Source organism: Bufo bufo, chromosome 3, assembly GCF_905171765.1.
Source record: "Bufo bufo chromosome 3, aBufBuf1.1, whole genome shotgun sequence".
Lineage (NCBI taxonomy): Eukaryota > Metazoa > Chordata > Amphibia > Anura > Bufonidae > Bufo > Bufo bufo.
The window spans coordinates 435569688-435590095 of record NC_053391.1 but is presented as its reverse complement, the minus strand read 5'-3'; the positions used below and the strand labels follow the sequence as shown (position 1 = coordinate 435590095).

General features: G+C 46.9%; 1 long non-coding RNA gene across 1 annotated transcript; it reads right to left on the bottom strand.

The window, feature by feature from the left end:
- Positions 1-7603: 7603 nt before the first annotated feature.
- On the bottom strand, positions 7604-20332 carry LOC120993461. Its single transcript, XR_005777271.1, has 3 exons — positions 20323-20332; positions 19789-19946; positions 7604-7614 (listed from the first exon to the last, which is right to left on the bottom strand). It is a non-coding gene; the product is annotated as an uncharacterized LOC120993461 (long non-coding RNA).
- Between the last annotated feature and the right edge of the window lie 76 nt (positions 20333-20408).

Sequence of the window (20408 nt, the reverse complement as noted above, 5' to 3'; positions counted from 1 at the left end):
ACAACAGAGGATTTTGACAGATTTTGGCCCCTGTCACCGAGGCACAGCAGGGGTTCATTCACGTCAACTGTATAGTTCGGGTTCGTACCGAATTTTGGAGTGTCCGTGACACGGACCCGAACCCGGACATTTTCGTAAAAGCAAAGCAGCCAATCAACAAGCGTCATACTACTTGCCCCAAGAGGCCATCACAGCCCTGCCTACTATTGTCATGGCTGTCATTGGCCAGTGCAGCATGTGACCCAGCCTCTATATAAGCTTGGGTCACGTAGCGTTGCACGTCACTCTGCTGATACAAGCGTAGGGAGAGGTTGCTGCTGCGATGTTAGGGCGAGATTAGGCAGATTAACTCCTCCAAAAGACTTAATTCATTGATCGATCTCCAGCTGTGGATCATTGAAGTGCTGATATTGAATTGCTCACTTTTTTTAGGCTGCCCAGAGCGTTTTTATATCACTTTTTTCTGGGGTGATCTGCGGCCATTTTGTGGCTTGTGGTGCGCCAGCACAAGCTACCACCAAGTGCATTTAACCATCAATAGTGTGGTTATTTTTTGCTATATCCTACATCAGGTGCAGGCTGAGCCTGTGTCACCCAAGTGCATTTAACCATCAATAGTGTGGTTATTTTTGGCCATATACTACATCAGGTGCAGGCTGAGCCTGTGTCACCCAAGTGCATTTAACCATCAATAGTGTGGTTATTTTTTGGCCATATACTACATCAGTGGCAAGTTGAGCCTGTCACCCAGCACCTAAAAAATAGGCCTGACATTTCTATTCCTCCAAATCAGTACAGTTATAGCTGGTCAAGTTTTATTTAGTGACCGTAAAAGCACAGTTTTTGTTCTGGGTTGAAAAACTATTCCCAAATTTGCCATTCTCAAAATTAGTAGTTTCTGCTATATCAGGCCTACTTTAAATCTATCCCAAAAAGGATATCTTAGATTGAAGGTGCTGATAGTGTCATTCTGAAAAACTTAACACACACGCTACAGTGCAGATACAAGTCTAATTCTGTGATTAAAGGTATATCTGTCACACAGCGCGTAAAAATTAGGCCTCACATTTATATTCAACCAAATCTGTCATTACTTGTGTGCCTGTATTAGTGTAATACGGTACCTAAATAGATAGCCAGACAGTGTTAGGTGTCTGTAAAAAAAAAAAAGGCCTGAATTTTAATTCAATACCTTGGCCCGAATAATATTTTTCTTATTGTGGTGAACGGTAACAATGAGGAAAACAACTAGTAAGGGACGCGGACGTGGACATGGTCGTGGTGGTGTTAGTGGACCCTCTGGTGCTGGGAGAGGACGTGGCCATTCTGCCACAGCCACACTTCCTAGTGTACCAACTACCTCAGGTCCCAGTAGCCGCCAGAATTTACAGGGATATTTGGTGGGGCCCAATGCCGTTCTAAGGATGGTAAGGCCTGAGCAGGTACAGGCATTAGTCAATTGGGTGGCCGACAGTGCATCCAGCACGTTCACATTATCTCCCACCCAGTCTTCTGCAGAAAGCGCACAAATGGCGCATGAAAACCAAGCCCATCAGTCTGTCACATCACCCCCATGCATATCAGGGAAACTGTCTGAGCCTCAAGTTATGCAGCAGTCTCTTATGCTGTTTGAAGACTCTGCTGCCAGGGTTTCCCAAGGGCATCCACCTAGCCCTTCCCCAGGGGTGGAAGAGATAGAATGCACTAACGCACAACCACTTATGTTTCCTGATGATGAGGACATGGGAATACCACCTCAGCACGTCTCTGATGATGACGAAACACAGGTGCCAACTGCTGCGTCTTTCTGCAGTGTGCAGACTGAACAGGAGGTCAGGGATCAAGACTGGGTGGAAGACGATGCAGGGGACGATGAGGTCCTAGACCCCACATGGAATGAAGGTCGTGCCACTGACTTTCACAGTTCGGAGGAAGAGGCAGTGGTGAGACCAAGCCAACAGCGTAGCAAAAGGCAAAGAGGGAGCAGTGGGCAAAATCAGAACACCCGCCGCCAAGAGACTCCACCTGCTACTGACCGCCGCCATCTGGGACCGAGCACCCCAAAGGCAACTTCAAGGAGTTCCCTGGCATGGCACTTCTTTAAACAATGTGCTGACGACAAGACCCGAGTGGTTTGCACGTGGTGCCATCAGAGCCTGAAGCGAGGCATTAACGTTCTGAACCTTAGCACAACCTGCATGACCAGGCACCTGCATGCAAAGCATGAACTGCAGTGGAGTAAACACCTTAAAAACAAAGAAGTCACTCAGGCTCCCCCTGCTACCTCTTCTGCTGCTGCCGCATCGGCCTCTTCTGCTGCTGCCGCCGCCTCGGCCTCTTCCTCCGCCTCTGGAGGAACGTTGGCTCCTGCCGCCCAGCAAACTTGGGATGTACCACCAACACCACCACCTGCGTCACCAAGCATCTCAACCATGTCACACGGCAGCGTTCAGCTCTCCATCTCACAAACATTTGAGAGAAAGCGTAAATTCCCACCTAGCCACCCTCGATCCCTGGCCCTGAATGCCAGCATTTCTAAACTACTGGCCTATGAAATGCTGTCATTTAGGCCGGTGGACACAGACAGCTTTAAACAGCTCATGTCGCTTGCTGTCCCACAGTATGTTGTTCCCTGCCGGCACTACTTTTCCAAGAGAGCCGTGCCTTCCCTGCACAACCAAGTGTCCGATAAAATCAAGTGTGCACTGCGCAACGCCATCTGTGGCAAGGTCCACATAACCACAGATATGTGGACCAGTAAGCACGGCCAGGGACGCTATATCTCCCTAACTGCACACTGGGTAAATGTAGTGGCGGCTGGGCCCCAGGCGGAGAGCTGTTTGGCGCACGTCCTTCCGCCGCCAAGGATCGCAGGGCAACATTCTTTGCCTCCTGTCTCCTCCTCCTCCTACTCAGCTTCCTCCTCCTCTTCTTCCACCTGCTCATCCAGTCAGCCACACACCTTCACCACCAACTTCAGCACAGTCCGGGGTAAACGTCAGCAGGCCGTTCTGAAACTCATATGTTTGGGGGACAGGCCCCACACCGCACAGGAGTTGTGGCGGGGTATAGAACAACAGACCGACGAGTGGTTGCTGCCGGTGAGCCTCAAGCCCGGCCTGGTGGTGTGCGATAATGGGCGAAATCTCGTTGCAGCTCTGGGACTAGCCGGTTTGACGCACATCCCTTGCCTGGCGCATGTGCTGAATTTGGTGGTGCAGAAGGTCATTCGCAACTACCCCGACATGTCAGAGCTGCTGCATAAAGTGCGGGCCGTCTGTTCGCGCTTCCGGCGTTCACACCCTGCTGCTGCACGCCTGTCTGCGCTACAGCGTAACTTCGGCCTTCCCGCTCACCGCCTCATATGCGATGTGCCCACCAGGTGGAACTCCACCTTGCACATGATGGACAGACTGTACGAGCAGCAGCAGGCCATAGTGGAGTTTCAGCTGCAGCACGCACGGGTCAGTCGCACTGCGGAACAGCACCACTTCACCACCAATGACTGGGCCTCCATGCGAGACCTGTGTGCCCTGTTGTGCTGTTTCGAGTACTCCACCAACATGGCCAGTGGCGATGACGCCGTTATCAGCGTTACAATACCACTTCTATGTCTCCTTGAGAAAACACTTAGGGCGATGATGGAAGAGGAGGTGGACCAGGAGGAAGAGGAGGAAGAGGGGTCATTTTTAGCACTTTCAGGCCAGTCTCTTCGAAGTGACTCAGAGGGAGGATTTTTGCAACACCAGAGGCCAGGTACAAATGTGGCCAGACAGGGCCCACTACTGGAGGACGAGGAGGACGAGGATGAGGAGGAGGAGGTGGAGGAGGATGAGGATGAAGCATGTTCACAGCGGGGTGGCACCCAAAGCAGCTCGGGCCCATCACTGGTGCGTGGCTGGGGGGAAACACAGGACGATGACGATACGCCTCCCACAGAGGACAGCTTGTCCTTACCTCTGGGCAGCCTGGCACACATGAGCGACTACATGCTGCAGTGCCTGCGCAACGACAGCAGAGTTGCCCACATTTTAACGTGTGCGGACTACTGGGTTGCCACCCTGCTGGATCCCCGGTACAAAGACAATGTGCCCACCTTACTTCCTACACTGGAGCGTGATAGGAAGATGCGCGAGTACAAGCGCACGTTTGTAGACGCGCTACTGAGAGCATTCCCAAATGTCACAGGGGTACAAGTGGAAGCCCAAGGCGAAGGCAGAGGAGGAGCAAGAGGTCGCCAACGCAGCTGTGTCACGGCCAGCTCCTCTGAGGGCAGGGTTAGCATTGCAGAGATGTGGAAAAGTTTTGTCACCACGCCACAGCTAACTGCACCACCACCTGATACGGAACGTGTTAGCAGGAGGCAACATTTCACTAACATGGTGGAACAGTACCTGTGCACACCCCTCCACGTACTGACTGATGGTTCGGCCCCATTCAACTTCTGGGTCTCCAAATTGTCCACGTGGCCAGAGCTAGCCTTTTATGCCTTGGAGGTGCTGGCCTGCCCGGCGGCCATCATTTTGTCTAAACGTGTATTCAGCACGGCAGGGGGCGTCATTACAGACAAACGCAGCCGCCTGTCTACAGCCAATGTGGACAAGCTGACATTCATAAAAATGAACCAGGCATGGATCCCACAGGACCTGTCCATCCCTTGTGCAGATTAGACATTAATTACCTCCCCTTAACAATATATTATTGTACTCCAGGGCACTTCCTCATTCAATCCTATTTTTATTTTCATTTTACCATTATATTGCTGGGCAACCCAAAGTTGAATGAACCTCTCCTCTGTCTGGGTGCCGGGGCCTAAATGTGTGACAGTGGCCTCTTCCAGTGGTGGGTGACGTGAAGCCTGATTCTCTGCTATGACATGAAGACTGATTCTCTGCTGACATGAAGCCTGAATCTCTGTTATGGGACCTCTCTCCTCTGCCTGGGTGCCTGGGCCTAAATATGTGACAGTGGCCTGTTCCAGTGGTGGGTGACGTGAAGCCTGATTCTCTGCTATGACATGAAGACTGATTCTCTGCTGACATGAAGCCTGAATCTCTGTTACGGGACCTCTCTCCTCTGCCTGGGCCTAAATATGTGACAGTGGCCTGTTCCAGTGGTGGGTGACGTGAAGCCTGATTCTCTGTTATGACATGAAGACTGATTCTCTGCTGACATGAAGCCTGAATCTCTGTTACGGGACCTCTCTCCTCTGCCTGGGTGCCTGGGCCTAAATGTGTGACAGTGGCCTCTTCCAGTGGTGGGTGACGTGAAGCCTGATTCTCTGCTATGACATGAAGACTGATTCTGTGCTGACATGAAGCCAGATTCTCTGTTACGGGACCTCTCTCCTCTGTCTGGATGCCGGGGCCTAAATATGTGACAGTGGCCTGTTCCAGTGGTGGGTGACATGAAGCCTGATTCTCTGCTATGACATGAAGACTGATTCTCTGCTGACATGAAGCCAGATTCTCTGCTATGGCATGAAGAGACTGATTCTCTGCTGACATGAAGCCAGATTCTCTGCTATGGCATGAAGAGACTGATTCTCTGCTGACGTGAAGCCCGATTCTCTGCTATGGGACAAACATTAGGCATTCACTGGACAGAAAAAAATCAAGTGATTATGTGGCTGGAGGTATATTAGACGGTCATTGGATATCAATTTTACTGCAGGCCAGTATAAATACATGTCAAATACATATGTTTAAAAGAACTAAAAATATAGAATTGGATTCAAAACAGGGCTAATGAAATCCCCTCTCTTGAAAAAAACATCAATGGTAATAGGTGAAATTAAACGTGGTCGTCACAGGTGTTCAATTCCTCCGAGATCCATGCCTCATTCATTTTTAGAAATGTGAGGTAGTCCACATTCTCGTGAGCTAGGCAAGTGCGCTAATCGTCATGATCCCCCCTGCTGCGCTGAACGTCCTTTCGGACAGGACACTGGATGAGGGTAAAGCCAAGAGTTCCATGGCAAATTGTGCCCGGTCTGGCCACAGGTCAAGCCTGCACACCCAGTAGTCAAGGGGTTCCTCGCTCCTCAGAGTGTCCATATCGGCCTTTAACCCGATGTAGTCGGATACCCGTCGGTCTAGGCGTTCCCTGACGCTGAATCTGGAGGGCGGCTGTCAATGGATTGGCTGCAAGAATGATCTCATATCAGAAGTGAACCAACACATTTTCAAACCGCCCTCTTCTTGCATGTGCAGTAGGTTTGGTACCTGCAACTGTTTCTCTGTTGGTGGAAATTCCTCTGCCAGCGCCTGCAACAGCAGAATGCAGCATCTCTCGAAGCAAGGCCTGGAAATGATGCATTCTGACAGCCCTCTGTGATGCTGGTAACATGTCCGCCATTTTGTGTTTGTACCGGGTGTCTAAGTACGTTGCCACCCAGTACTGGTCCTTGCCCTTTATGCTTTTTACACGGGGGTCCCTTTTCGAACAATGGAGCATGAAGGCCCCCATTTGTGCAAAATTGGAAGCGGGGGAGCGCCCTTGCTCCTGCTAATCGCCCAGGAGAATGTTGTCCTCAGTCAACTCCCCCCATCCACGGACAACACCAGGGATCCCAGAAAAGTTTAAAGCCTGCTCTTCTTGCTCCTCCTCCTCCCCCCAGCCCCCATCCTCCTCTGACTCCTCTTCAGACCTCTACTGACTTGTCTCAGATGGAGTAGCCCCCCTGGGAATTCATTCAGCATTGCAACTTCCTATTCTTCCCGCTCCTAGACGACTTGATCAATGACACAACGCAATGCATGCTCCAGAAAGAAGGCATAAGGTACGATGTCACTGATGGCGCCTTGGCTGCGCCTAACCAGTTTTGGTGATCTCCTCAAATGGCCGCAGAAGTCTGCATGCATCGTGCATGAGCAACAACTGGCGCTTTGAAAAAAAACAAGCTCCCAGAACCTGTCCTGCTGCAGAGTTCGTCCAGGTAGTCGTTAATGGCACGTTTCAGCTGGAGTAGCCTATCAAGCATATACAAGGTGGAATTCCAGCGCTTAGGGCAGTCACAAATAGGCGTCTGACAGGCAAGTGGTGTCGCCGCTGAACGTCAGCAAGGTGAGCCATGGCCGTGTAAGATCTTCTAAAATGGCCAGAGATTTTCCTAATCTGCCGCAAGACGTTCTGGACCCCGAGGTATTTGGCAACGAATCGCTGCACGACTAAGTTCAGGACGTGTGCCATGCACGGCACATGTGTCATTTTGCCCTGTTACAGTGCGCTCAGCAGATTGGCACCGTTGTAGCACACCACTTTACTCAAATTGAGAGGGGTTAACCACTGATCGGCCTGTGACCGTAGAGCTGAAAGAAATGTAGGATCTGTGTTGCTCTTGGCTTCCAGGCACAACAGACACAGCACAGCATGGCAACGTCTCACCTGGCACGTCGAATAGGTTCCGTGGAGCTTGGGGGTGCAGCCGAAGAGGCGGTAGCAGTGGAAAAGAAGTCGTCAGCCGAGGAGGAGACGGAGGATGGAGTAGGAGGAGGAGAAGAGGCAGGCCTGCATGCAATCCGTGGCCGTAACACCAAATCCACACGGGTGCCACGGGTTGCATACTTGACAACTGTCAGAAGGTTCACTCAGAGGGCAGTAAAAGTTATGTATCTTCCCTGCCAGTGTTTGCTAGACCACGTGTGTGTGGTCAGATGTATCTTGGCACCGACACTGTGTGCCAGAGATACATTCACTTGCCGCTGAACATGGCCATATAGCTCTGGGATGCCCTTCTGGGAAAAAATATTTCCTTCCGGGGACCTTCCATTGCGGTGTGCCAATGGCCACAAATTTTCGAAAGGCCTCCTATTCCACCAGATTATATGGCAGAAGTTGGCGAGCTAGCAATTCCGGCAAGCCGGCGGTCAGCCATTGGGCAAGAGGGTTATCCGGCATCATCAACTTTTTACGTTCGACCATTTGGGCCACGGAAGCCTGCCTTATGCCAGATGAACGTGACAACGGAACGGTGGAAGGTGGAGTGCAGGACAAATGGGAGGAGAGAGGAGAAGGAGAAAATGCAGGATGTGGAGCGCCGGGAGTGTGGCTCCCACTGGGCTCAGTGATGGGAGGCAAGGTGCCTTCTTAAGGCGGTCATCCCTGGGTGAGTGTTTGGCTTACCGCGACTTATGTGTTGACAGTACAGGCTGCAGATGGCAACACTATTGTAAGCAGCTGACACGTTAAAAAAAGCCCAAACTGTGGAGCCATGTGCCGGCGTCCTGGGAGCGCCAGATGTGACCGTGCATGGTGGATGGCTCGCTCCAGTGCTTTTTGCCTCCTGTGCACTGTGAGTTCTGCCTGCTTCTCCTCCTTCTCCTCCCTATCTGTTGCTCCGTTTTTCCCTCTGAACTCCCCTCCTCTTCCCCTCTTCCCCTCTTGTGGGCACCCACGTGACATTCATCGACACGTCATCATCGTCACCTTCACCACCACTGACATTAGAGATCTCGGGGTAGGCAGCAACAGCGGGGACCACCCTCCTTGGGCTGATCTGGGTACTGTCGTCAGACCGCTGCGTGGCGGCCGTTTCTACCTCCTCTTCCTCATCCAATGCTAAGAATGGCTGCGCATCGATAAGGTCTGGGAATGGATGGGAAAATAATTCCTCTGACTCGAGTGGTGGGGCTATGGTGGTGGGGGTGGTGTGTCTTTGGGGGTGCACACAGCAGAGAGTGAGGAGGGTGCTGATACAGAGGATGAGGAGGGTGCAGAAGTAGAAGGCTGATTGAGCCACTCAACCAACTCTGGTGCGTCCTTTGACGTAATGGCACGCATCTTCTCCAACTTCCCACTTAGGCTCCGGCCTGGTGCACCTGCCCGACCCCTGCCTGCCTCTTCCTCTGCCTGTCATTTTCAAAAGTCCTTATAGAAGAGCAGTATTTGTGGAAGCAGGTATAAAGAACACCTTAATTATTATTTGCTTGAAGCAGGTATATCAAACTCCTTAATCAGTTTTTTTGGGGGCAACAGGTATATCACACCAGTTGCAATAGCGTTTGTTCCTCTGTATAGCTGTGGTATCTCAGCAGAACCGCACACAATTGCTGCACAATACAAATGCACTATATAGAAAGTATATTATAGGTATATCACACCACTGCCTCAATCAGTTTTTTGGGGGGGCAACTAGTATATCACACCAGTTGCAATTAGTTGTTCCAATAGTGTTTGTCCCTCTGTATAGCTGCGGTATCGCTGCAGAACCGCACACAAATTCTGCACAATACAAATGCACTATATAGAAATTATATTCTAGGTATATCACACCCCTGCCTCAATCTGTTTTTTTGGGGGCAACTGGTATATCAAACCAATTGCAATTAGTTGTTCCAATAGTGTTTGTCCCTCTGTATAGCTGCGGTATCGCAGCAGAACCGCACACAACTGTTACACAATACAAATGCACTATATAGAAAGTATATTATAAGTATATCACACCCCAGCCTCAATAAATTTTTTGGGGGGCAACTGGTATATCACACCAGTTGCAATTAATTATTCCAATAGCGTTTGTCTCTCTGTATAGCTGCAGTATCGCTGCAGAACCGCACACAACTGCTGCACAATACAATTGTACTATAATAAACTTTCTATGTTACAAAGTATATTATAAGTATATCACACCCCTCACTATGTCACACCTATTGATAGCACACCTATACCAGTCCTTAAAAGGACGTTTGTGGCCCTATTAGCTCCACACAGCAACCTCTCCCTACACTGGCAAAAGACTGAATGTAAAATAGCGCCAGATCGGGTTTATTTATAGGGTACGGTGTGTGTCCATGTGCTGAAACGTCTCAATTGGCTGTCCTGTCCCACCTGATGGATGTGTCATGGGTCAAAGTTTGGCTCAATGTAAAAAAATATGGCGCCGGCGGACATCGCCATATGTTCGCATGTTCGGCGAATCGCGAACGAGCAAAGTTCGCCGCGAAACGACCGTCTGGCGAAACACAAGGCCATCTCTAACCCAGCAGGCCCTCGTATGTAATGTTTTACAGGGTCAGCTCACCAGCAAGCCCTCGCATATAATGTTTTAGAGGGTCAGCTCACCAGCAGGCTCTCGCATATAATTTTTTAGAAGATCAGCTAACCAGCAGGCCCTCGCATATAATATTTTGCAGGGTCCGCTTACCAGCAGGCCCTCACATATAATTTTTTAAAGGGTCAGCTCACCAGCAGGCCCGCACCTAAAATCTTTTACAGGGTCAGCTCACCTGCAGGCCCGCACCTAAAATCTTTTACAGGGTCAGCTCACCTGCAAGCCCTCACCAAATTATACCTAATAGGCAATTTGCGCGCATGATGCCTTGCTTGGATGTGGTAGCTGTAGCCGTTTTTCAGGCTCCATCTCCGGAATAAAACCCTGATTCCCCATAACCCGTAGTCACCATGGTTTGCGCTGACAATAACATTGAAAGTTGATATGTCAGACATCCGAATGGATTGTCGCCATCACAGGGATGTGCGATCGGGCCCAGGTTATCTAAAGTTACCAAAGCGGCAGCAGGCCCTAAACCATAATGATTTAGAAGGTCAGATCAGCAGGCCCTTGCTCCAAATGTTTTTGAGGGTCCCTAGCAGGCCATCAATCATAATTTTTCAAGGCTGTTTTTGATGCCCTTCTTTAAATAAAGGGTGTATTGGAGTGCCGGTTCCTTGTAATTTTTGGCAGCCCTTTCACTTGGGTGCATAGGCTTTATGAGTGTAGGAGTCCCACTACCTGAACAACCACAATGTGAATGAGGCCCTCCTTTATGTGATATACAGGTTGTATCGGAGTGCCACTTCCTTGTAATTTTTAGCAGCACTTGCACTTTATATACAATTAAATATATAGTATGTTATAGAACGTTTCCTAACAATTTTTCCTCTATTTTTTTTTCTTCGGTTTTGTGCGTATTATTGTCAGTCTGTAAAAGTGGCGTACTATTCGGACATCTAGCAGCGACCTGGGAGTCCAAGATGCATTCAGACATCTTCCCCATGCTCTTCCTGAACAATTTTGGTGGTGTTTCCATCAATTTCTGACCTTTTACTATGAACCAGGCACCCTCCCCTCTTCAGAGCAGGGGGTGCCTGATTTAATGCTTGGGTTCTCCCATTGACTTCCATTATACTCAGGTGCTCAGAAGAGCACCCGAGCATCCCAATGTGTTCGGCCCGAGCACCCGAGCACTATGGTGCTCTATCATCACTAGTGGAGAGTCCAAAGCCAACATTACTTTTCAAAAAACGGTGTACTAGCCCTAAACACGTACGTTGAGCAGAAGATGGGCCACTCCTTGTGCTTCTCTGTGTCTGGTAGAGTTCATTCCAGTGTTGACGTATGGAGTTGCAAATATGGTCAAGGACAATGTATGTCATTCACAGCCCTTTGAGTAATGGGTAAATGTCATTCCGGAACAGACACACACTAGCAACATGACCAGGTGATGACAATGCCGCCTTCGCATTGTAATGCTGCGATTTCTGCACCAATGTCCTCCTCTGCCTCCTCATCCTTCATCTTGTCCTAAACCTCCAATGTAGGAACAATTCACAGTGGTCCTCTAGCATATCATCCCTGCAAAGAAAGGAGTTGCACCTGGTCAGCCTGGGTGAATGGAGCAGAAACATGGTTACTGATACTGGTTACTTTGCACTGCGTCAAGGAGGGCTGACCCATGCGCCCTGCATGGCGCATGTCTTAAATCTCATTGTCACCCGGTTCCTCAAGTCTTCCTGAACTGCAAGAGCTGTTAAAAATGACCAGGAACTGTGCATGCTTGTCAGCCACTCTTAGGGTGGGTTCACATCAGAGTTACGAATTATGTTATTGTTTTCTGTTATAACATAGTTATTACGGAAAATAAGGAATTTGTATGGCGGAATTCAAAACGGAACAGCATTCCATTTTAATCTGTCATAATAGAGCTCTATGGGCAAGCATAATGGATCCGTCTGGTTTCCGTTATCCAGGACAGAAAACAAAGTCCCACTTGCCCAAATACCTCCTAAATGTTTCAGTTTGGAATTCTGTCTTACAAATTCCATTATTTTCCATTATAACCATGTTATAATGGAAAACTATAATGGAATTCGTAAGGCTGATGGGAACCCCCCCCCCCCCCATCCCTTACCGTGCAAAACACACCCTCTTTGAGTTGCAAAGGCAAAATGCTCTTCCCAAGCATCGTCTGATATGCGACGTTTCCACCTTTTGGAACTCCACACTACATATGTTAGACCGCTTGTATGAGCAGAGAAAGGCGGTCAATGATTTCTTAATGCAGCAGACGGGCAAGTCTACTCCCCGGTGTAACTTCTACGTTAGTCAGTGGCAGCTCATTTGTGACACATGCCGTTTGCTCAGGACCTTTGAGGAGGCCACTTTATTTGTCAGTCAGCAGAACTACAGGATAAATTATGTCATCCCACTTCTTTTACGTCTTGTAGGGGGATGCTGACAAATCTGATTGGCAAGGGGACAAAAGACGTGGCACCAACATCTCATGGAAACCTGAGCCCTGAGGATGAGGAGGAGTACATAAATACCCAGAAATTATATACACATCTAGGTTGTTTATCTGCTTAAGCGACAGGAGAGGAGCATGAGGAAATGGAGGACGACAATGCAGATGACCCCAACAGACCATAGCATTATGCAGTGGAGATGGAGGCAGGGAGGCTCTCCAAGTCCTTTGCACAAATGGCCAGATGCATGCTTTTTTGCATGCTTACTGTCAGGATTCGGCAGAGGGATGAGTACTGACGATTCACATTGTTAGACCCTCGCTACAGGTAAAAAATGGGGATATTGTTTTAGACCTTCTGAGAAGCAAAAATGGACTACTACAGAGACTTGCTGTGTAGTTGGTTGTCACTGCCTATGAGCACCATCATCCGTACTCAGAAAGGTCTGACCGGTGGGAACCTCTACACTCATGCTCCACTGCCTAGACTGGTGGGGGCAGGAGCAGCACCAGCTCCATATGCAGCAACTTCAGTCTGGAGTCTATGATGTGCAGTTTTCTTTAGTTGCCTACTGAAGAAACCACCCAGCAGCAGCAGGACATGGAGCAGAACCTCAATCAGCAGGTGGTGGTATACTTGGACTGTATCCTGTCACCCGTGATCCAAGACTACTTGACATGCAAACTTGAATTGTGGCCGCAACTGGCTGAGTTTGCCATGGGCTTTCCTGCCTGGCCGGTTTTGCGGGGGGCATAATTACCCCTAAAAGAACTCACCTTTCCTCCCAAAATGGTGAGAGACTAACCTTCATAAAGATGAATCGGGCATTGATCAACCAGGATTTCCAGACACCTGTGCCTAATGCAACATAATAGATCATTCTGACACTAATGATTTTACTGTGGTATGTTGGCACACTGGAGTATTCTACAAAATGGGATGTTTCTCCTGGCCACGTGCTGCTGCCACCATTCTGATGCTGCCACCCACCTTTTCCTACAAAGGGGCTTCTTGGCCTACTGATTTGTTTATGCAAAAGTTTTTAATTAGGATATGCATGCCACTGGGCCTTGCTATGACACTGCTATTGTTGGGTTCTGCTACTGCTGTGGTCTGCCACCATTGTGTGGTGTATGCTACTGCCCCTCTCCTCACTCTGTCATGGAGCCACTATTGTTCCTGTTACTGCCACTGCTGTTGGCCCCTATACCCACTCTGTTATAGGGCCACTATTGCCTCTGTTTGTCTGTCTTGACATCATAGTTTATTTTTCCCTTTTTCTAAAGCGTCAGTATTTTGTCAGTATTTTGCGGAACAGGTGCAGACACATTCATTTTCAATGGGGCTGAAATGTGCTGTCCACATCTGCATTTGCGGATCCGCACTTCCGTTCCGCAAAAATATAGAACATGTCCTATTCTTGTCCACAACTGCGGACAAGAAAAAGCATTTTCTATGAGAGTGCCAGCGATGTGCGGTCCACAAAATACAGAACGCACATTGCCAGAGTCCGTGTTTTGTGGATCCGCAAAACACATACGGACATGTGAATGGACCCTTAGACAGAGGGGCCTGGCTATACCAGATTTATTGCGATTTGTGATGAATTAATTCGGAACTAATCGAATTTGTGGATGAAGTTTGGCGAATGGTCTGAATCAAATTTTTCAAGACTTCGCTCATCTCTAATCATGATACAGCTAATTATTCATTATTTTCTATAGCAACTGTGGGAGCTCCAAATAAGAAAATCCCTGATCTCAACTACTCAGAAACGTGCTGGTAATTTTAGTAAAATATTACTCTGCACACTTCAATAGTTACTTAACCAATTCCTGGGATGATAAAATTAGACATCTAGTAAGAGTTCAGCATTTTATGTTGCCATAGGATGTACAATCTGTTAAAATTCCAATTTACTATATATTTTTACTCTTGCATAACCTGTCAAATATTTCATATGGGTTTATCTATGTTTTTCCTTTTTATTAATGTTTCCCTTTTAGGCACCAATTGTGGTGTGTAGCACTTTCGTTTCCAGGCACTGAAGTCCATCTATCAAAACGTGACTGGAGAGGGTGCTAAAATGCTGGAGAGGATGGCTAACTTTCACTTAAACAGTTGAAATACTATCTGTCCAGGGAGACTAATCTCAGTTTCCAGCAGCAGGTATCAGAGAAGGGGCTATAAAGCTTGAGCATGCTGAAGAAAGTGGGTAAAGCATCATAAATTATAGATGACAAATCTCTATCATTCCATCTACTTTAAACCAAAGTAAAAAACAAAAAAGGCACGTGACTGATGTGTGAACTACTTCTGTTGTGTGTACTACATGTAATAAAAAATTTACATTCACATTCATATTTAATTTAGATTGACGCTGATATATAATATGTGACAAAAAGAATAACTGTGATGCTTAACTAAATACTGTATATACAGTACATTAAAATTATGCAACTATCTATCCAATTAAATCCGGCCTTACACAAGACAGATTGGCAACACTAAAATTAGTTTTTAAATATTCTTGCTATGGAAATACTAATAGATCCGATAAATAGCACACATATACGTAAATCACAAAAATGTATTTTATTAATTCATCACATAAAGGACAAAACCATAGACAATTAAAAAATGATGAGTAGCAGCAGTAATGTGGCAGCACTGCAAATCAGCGTCACACCAAGGATACACAATGTGGATCTATCCCCCAAGCGCACGTTACCTGCTAGTCTGTGTGAGCCTAATGGCTAACGCGAGATAGACTATCTCATACACAGGCCAGATGAAAACGTGGGCCTTAAGTAATAATACAATTGTTACCATGCTGGTTGTATTATAAGTGTGAATAAATATCCCCAACAACAGCTAGATAACATGCAACATACATCTAACACATAAAAAGCCACAACCAGCATGGAAAAAATGAAATAAAGTAAAGGGGAACCAACCTTGGGACCTTGGTGAGCGCACCCCTGACGCGCGTTTCGTTCAGCTTCTTCAGAAGGGGCGTGTCTATTCGGCCAACATACTCCACTTTTAAATCCAGCCGCAGCTAAGAGATTGCACTAAACACCTATCAGTGTGCCAAACTAATTGGTGTATTACATCACCTCCGCCCATCCTCAGCTCAGGCTGTCAGGACCCTGACATCACTACCGTCCGGATACCTCCGTCCACTCTGCGCTCAGCCCAACACCTCTACGTCACATCCACCCACACTGCAGGCAGGAAGCCCGTTCAGCGCGTCACTTCCGCCCATCCCATCAGTGGGAAGGTCCATACCGGTAAGTTAGAGCCGTCCCACATCGCGTCATCACGGTCCGTCCTAATCCATAATAGGTCTCTATGGGTCGCCTGTTACTACCCTGATGGCGGATGCTCCGGGTTGAATTGACCGTTATTACGTTCTAAAGTAACCTAAACTGTAGCACCCGTCACCAGGCCCAAGGTTCATTCCCCAGTTTAAATCCTTTGCAATATGTCTACACCGATCGCCTATACAATACAGGTATACGGTATTAGAAGTGCGATATCACTGTCGGGGGTGAATGAACCCGGGTTCTAACCACAGAGAATATAAAAGGAGGGGAGAACAGATGGTCATGGTTGATCAATTAATTAGTCAACACCTGAACCCTAATGGGTACACAATGTTGACATAGAATGCCAGTAGTTAATAAATCAGCAGTGGTGCACCGTATTTCATCAATAATACATTCATAATAAATTAATACTTAAAGGAGATATCCCAATACATACATACAGTATAATAATAAAGATTCTATACCAAGGGTACAGTTTTGATAGTATAAGGGGATAAATATGGGTTGGGGGATAGACACCAGCTGCCACCCAACCCTTCATGGGTCAGCAATGTTATAATGGAAAAATAGTAATTAATAAATAGATACATCATATACATAGTACACATAGTATACATGATAAATACCTAAAATTTGTTAAACATGTAATACAAAATAATTAATAATTCCATGATTAATAAGTGTATACGGACACTGCCCTAATATTTACACAGTACCACAGACAGCTAATAACTATCCACAATGTATATATAAATCCATTATAAAGCTAACACACATATGCAAATTCCCACGCATCAACACTCATACAACCTGATTAAAATACCATATATATGTATTTATGTCCCTATACCCACATATACCCTAGCAATGATCACAGTCCTAGTCAAAAAACGTGAATATAATACAATTCATAAATACCTTGGTGTACGACACCATGCTTATATAATAATAATAAAGCATATGTGTTATTATTATACAGTAATACAAATAAATACCCATAAATAAAGTGCTGAAGTGCCGAAGTGCCGCAGTGAAAGTGCTCAGTGCACATGCAGTGCAAAGTGAAAAGTAAGTAATAAAACCTATATAGAGCTCATATTAATGCCCTACAATACATAAGATAGTGCGAGGTCAATCTAAAAATTTATCTCGAACCAAATATCAGTGTAAATACGAACCAAAATTATAAGTGACAACATAGCTGCGAATAAATGCATGGATAGATGCAGAATACGACATGAAATAAGTGCGTCGGTAGATGACCATCAATATCATATCTACAAGGCATTGGTCACGCTGTAACCTATCCGCTATCTTTATGCGGGTTCCAGACCACCATCCCCCGTAATGGTCCCTCCAATTCCAAAAGTCTTGAATCTCAGGCGAAGTATCAATGGTGACAAGCATAAGGCGCACATCTGTCTATCTGCAACATATAGAATCACATGAGTATATCCAGAATACAACACAAAATAACTCAAGACCTGTTAAAATACAAAAGTACGAAAGTACAACCATTAAAAATATCCGTTAAAAACAATAAGTCCTGGGCATTGGACCCAGACCCAGAGCAGGTGTAACACAGGAGGCCTGCTAATCTGAACTGAGAGTACCAAGGAATACACTATCCCGGCATGACCATATAGGGGACCCTATAAGGGGAGGGGGGAGGGGAAAGGGGAAGGAAGGCAAGGCAGGGGAGGAAAAGAAGGAAAGGAATGAAAGGGAGGGGATTCGGGAAAAAGGGATGGGAAATGGAGGGGATAGGAGGATAATGACCAGAGATCAGGAAGGAGAGACGAAAAAAGGAAAAAATATATCAGCCAGATTGCGCCATCAAAGAAATGGTTACCCTCATTCAACCCAAACGGTTTAACTGTATTTAACAAAAATATCCATTTTGTTTCTTTTTGGGCTAACACTTTCTTCCAATCTCCTCCTCTTGGGGAGATAAGTACACGGTCCACACCCCTAATCCTGAGTAATGTACCATCCGAGTTATGTTTCTCTTTAAAATGTCTCGGTAAGGTCTTTAATAATGTGAAGTCTTGTTCTTCTCTTGCTGCCTCAATGGCAAGCACGTGTTCCCTCACCCTTCTTCTTAACTGCCAGGACGTCAATCCCACGTAAATGAGATTACAAGGGCAGATAGCCCAGCAAATAACCCCAATGGTTGATGGTTGTACATGTGATGGTATGTGTAATCTTAAACACCTTGTCCCCTGCCGCATTCTGGAAGTAGGTTGCTCTATCCATATTGGTGCAGGCAACACATTTCCCACATTCTTTGCTCCCCCATGGTGGCCCTTTGTTGCCAAACAGCCTCACTTCCTTACGGACATAATGGCTGCGGACCAATTGGTCCCGCAGGTTTTTAGACCTCCGGAAGGTTGTTGAAGCACGTGGGGGTATCACCTCCTGTAACTGGGGATCAAATGTCAGCATATTCCAATATTTGTTTAACACCATGTTTACCTCTTTCCACTTGCTGGTAAATCCTGTAATGAACCTGATCTGTTGTGAATCCTGCCGAATGTGTTTCTTGTGGAGTAGGTCGCTTCTCTTTGAAAGGCGTGCTCTCTTATAGGCCGTCTCTATGCACTGATTCCCATACCCTCTCTCTTCGAATCTTCTTCTCAGGTCCTCAGCCTGTGTCTCAAACCACCCATCCGACGAGCAAATCCTACGGGCCCGCAGGAACTGCCCCACCGGTATACTCCTTATCAGGTTACCTGGGTGTGACGACCCTGCATGTAACAGTGCATTCACAGAGGTTTCTTTGCGGTATAGGTTGGTACCAAGATGGCCGTTGACATCCACCTGGAAAATCACGTCTAAAAATTCAACATCCGTGCGAGCCACCTTAAAAGTGAGTTTTATATTCTTAGTGTTGTTGTTCAGTAGCCGAATATAATTCACAAATTCCTCCTCCGTCCCCTGCCAGATAATCAGTATATCATCGATATACCTACCCCAATATTGCACCTTACTGGACTCTGGCAGGGGACTGGATTGGAGGATGTCCCTCTCCCACAGCCCCAGGAACAAATTTGCATATGAGGGTGCACATGCCGCCCCCATTGCAGTGCCCTAGAAGGACCCCCCAAAAAGGAAGAAATTATGGGTAAGAACATAATTAAGAAGGGTTAGAATAAAATTGCACTTCTCCTTACCCATAGTCGTGGTCTTCAAAAAGAACTCTGTGGCATGATGTTTGATTGACGTGTAGAGCGATTCCACATCGCATGTGGCGATCAACATGTCAGGTTCAAGATGTATATCCTCCATTTTCCTCAAAATGTCCATCGTGTCCTTTAAGTGTGTGGGTAACCCCTCCACCAAATTCCTATCTGGCAGGGGACGGTGGAGGAATTTGTGAATTATATTCGAATGCACTGTTACATGCATGGTCGTCACACCCAGGTAACCTGATAAGGAGTATACCGGTGGGGAAGTTCCTGCGGGCCCGCAGGATTTGCTCGTCGGATGGGCGGTTTGAGACACAGGCTGAGGACCTGAGAAGAAGATTCGAAGAGAGAGGGTATGGGAATCGGTGCATAGAGACGGCCTATAAGAGAGCACGCCTTTCAAAGAGAAGCGACCTACTCCACAAGAAACACATTCGGCAGGATTCACAACAGATCAGGTTCATTACAGGATTTACCAGCAAGTGGAAAGAGGTAAACATGGTGTTAAACAAATATTGGAATATGCTGACATCTGATCCCCAGTTACAGGAGGTGATACCCCCACGTGCTTCAACAACCTTCCGGAGGTCTAAAAACCTGCGGGACCAATTGGTCCGCAGCCATTATTTCCTTAATGAAGTCAGGCTGTTTGGCAACAAAGGGCTACCATGGGGGAGCAAAGAATGTGGGAATCGTGTTGCCTGCACCAATATGGATAGAGCAACCCACTTCCATAATGCGGCAGGGGACAGTCTGAGCTGAGGATGGGCGGAGGTGATGTAATACACCAATTAGTTTGGCACACTGTGATAGGTGTTTAGTGCAATCTCTCAGCTGCGGCTGGATTTAAAAGTGGAGTATGTTGGCTGAATAGACACGCCCCTTCTGAAGAAGCTGAGCGAAACACGCGTCAGGGGTGCGCTCACCAAGGTCCCAAGGTTGGTTCCCCTTTACTTTATTTCTTTTTTTCCATGCTGGTTGTGGCTTTTTATGTGTTAGATGTATGTTGCATGTTATCTAGCTGTTGTTGGGGATATTTATCCACACACTGCATCTATTCACACTTATAATACAACCATCATGGTAACTATTGTATTATTACTTAAGGCCCACGTTTCCATCTGGCCTGTGTATGAGATAGTCTATGTCGCGTTAGCCATTAGGCTCACACAGACTAGCAGGTAACGTGCGCTTGGGGGATAGATCCACATTGTGTATCCTTGGTGTGGCGCTGATTTGCAGTGCTGCCACATTACTGCTGCTACTCATCATTTTTTAATTGTCTATGGTTTTGTCCTTTATGTGAGGAATTAATAAAATAAATTTTTGTGATTTACGTATATGTGTGCTATTTATTGGATCTATTAAGTTGGTGCTCACACATGATTTTCTCATTGTTATTGAGAAGTATTTCGGTTATAAT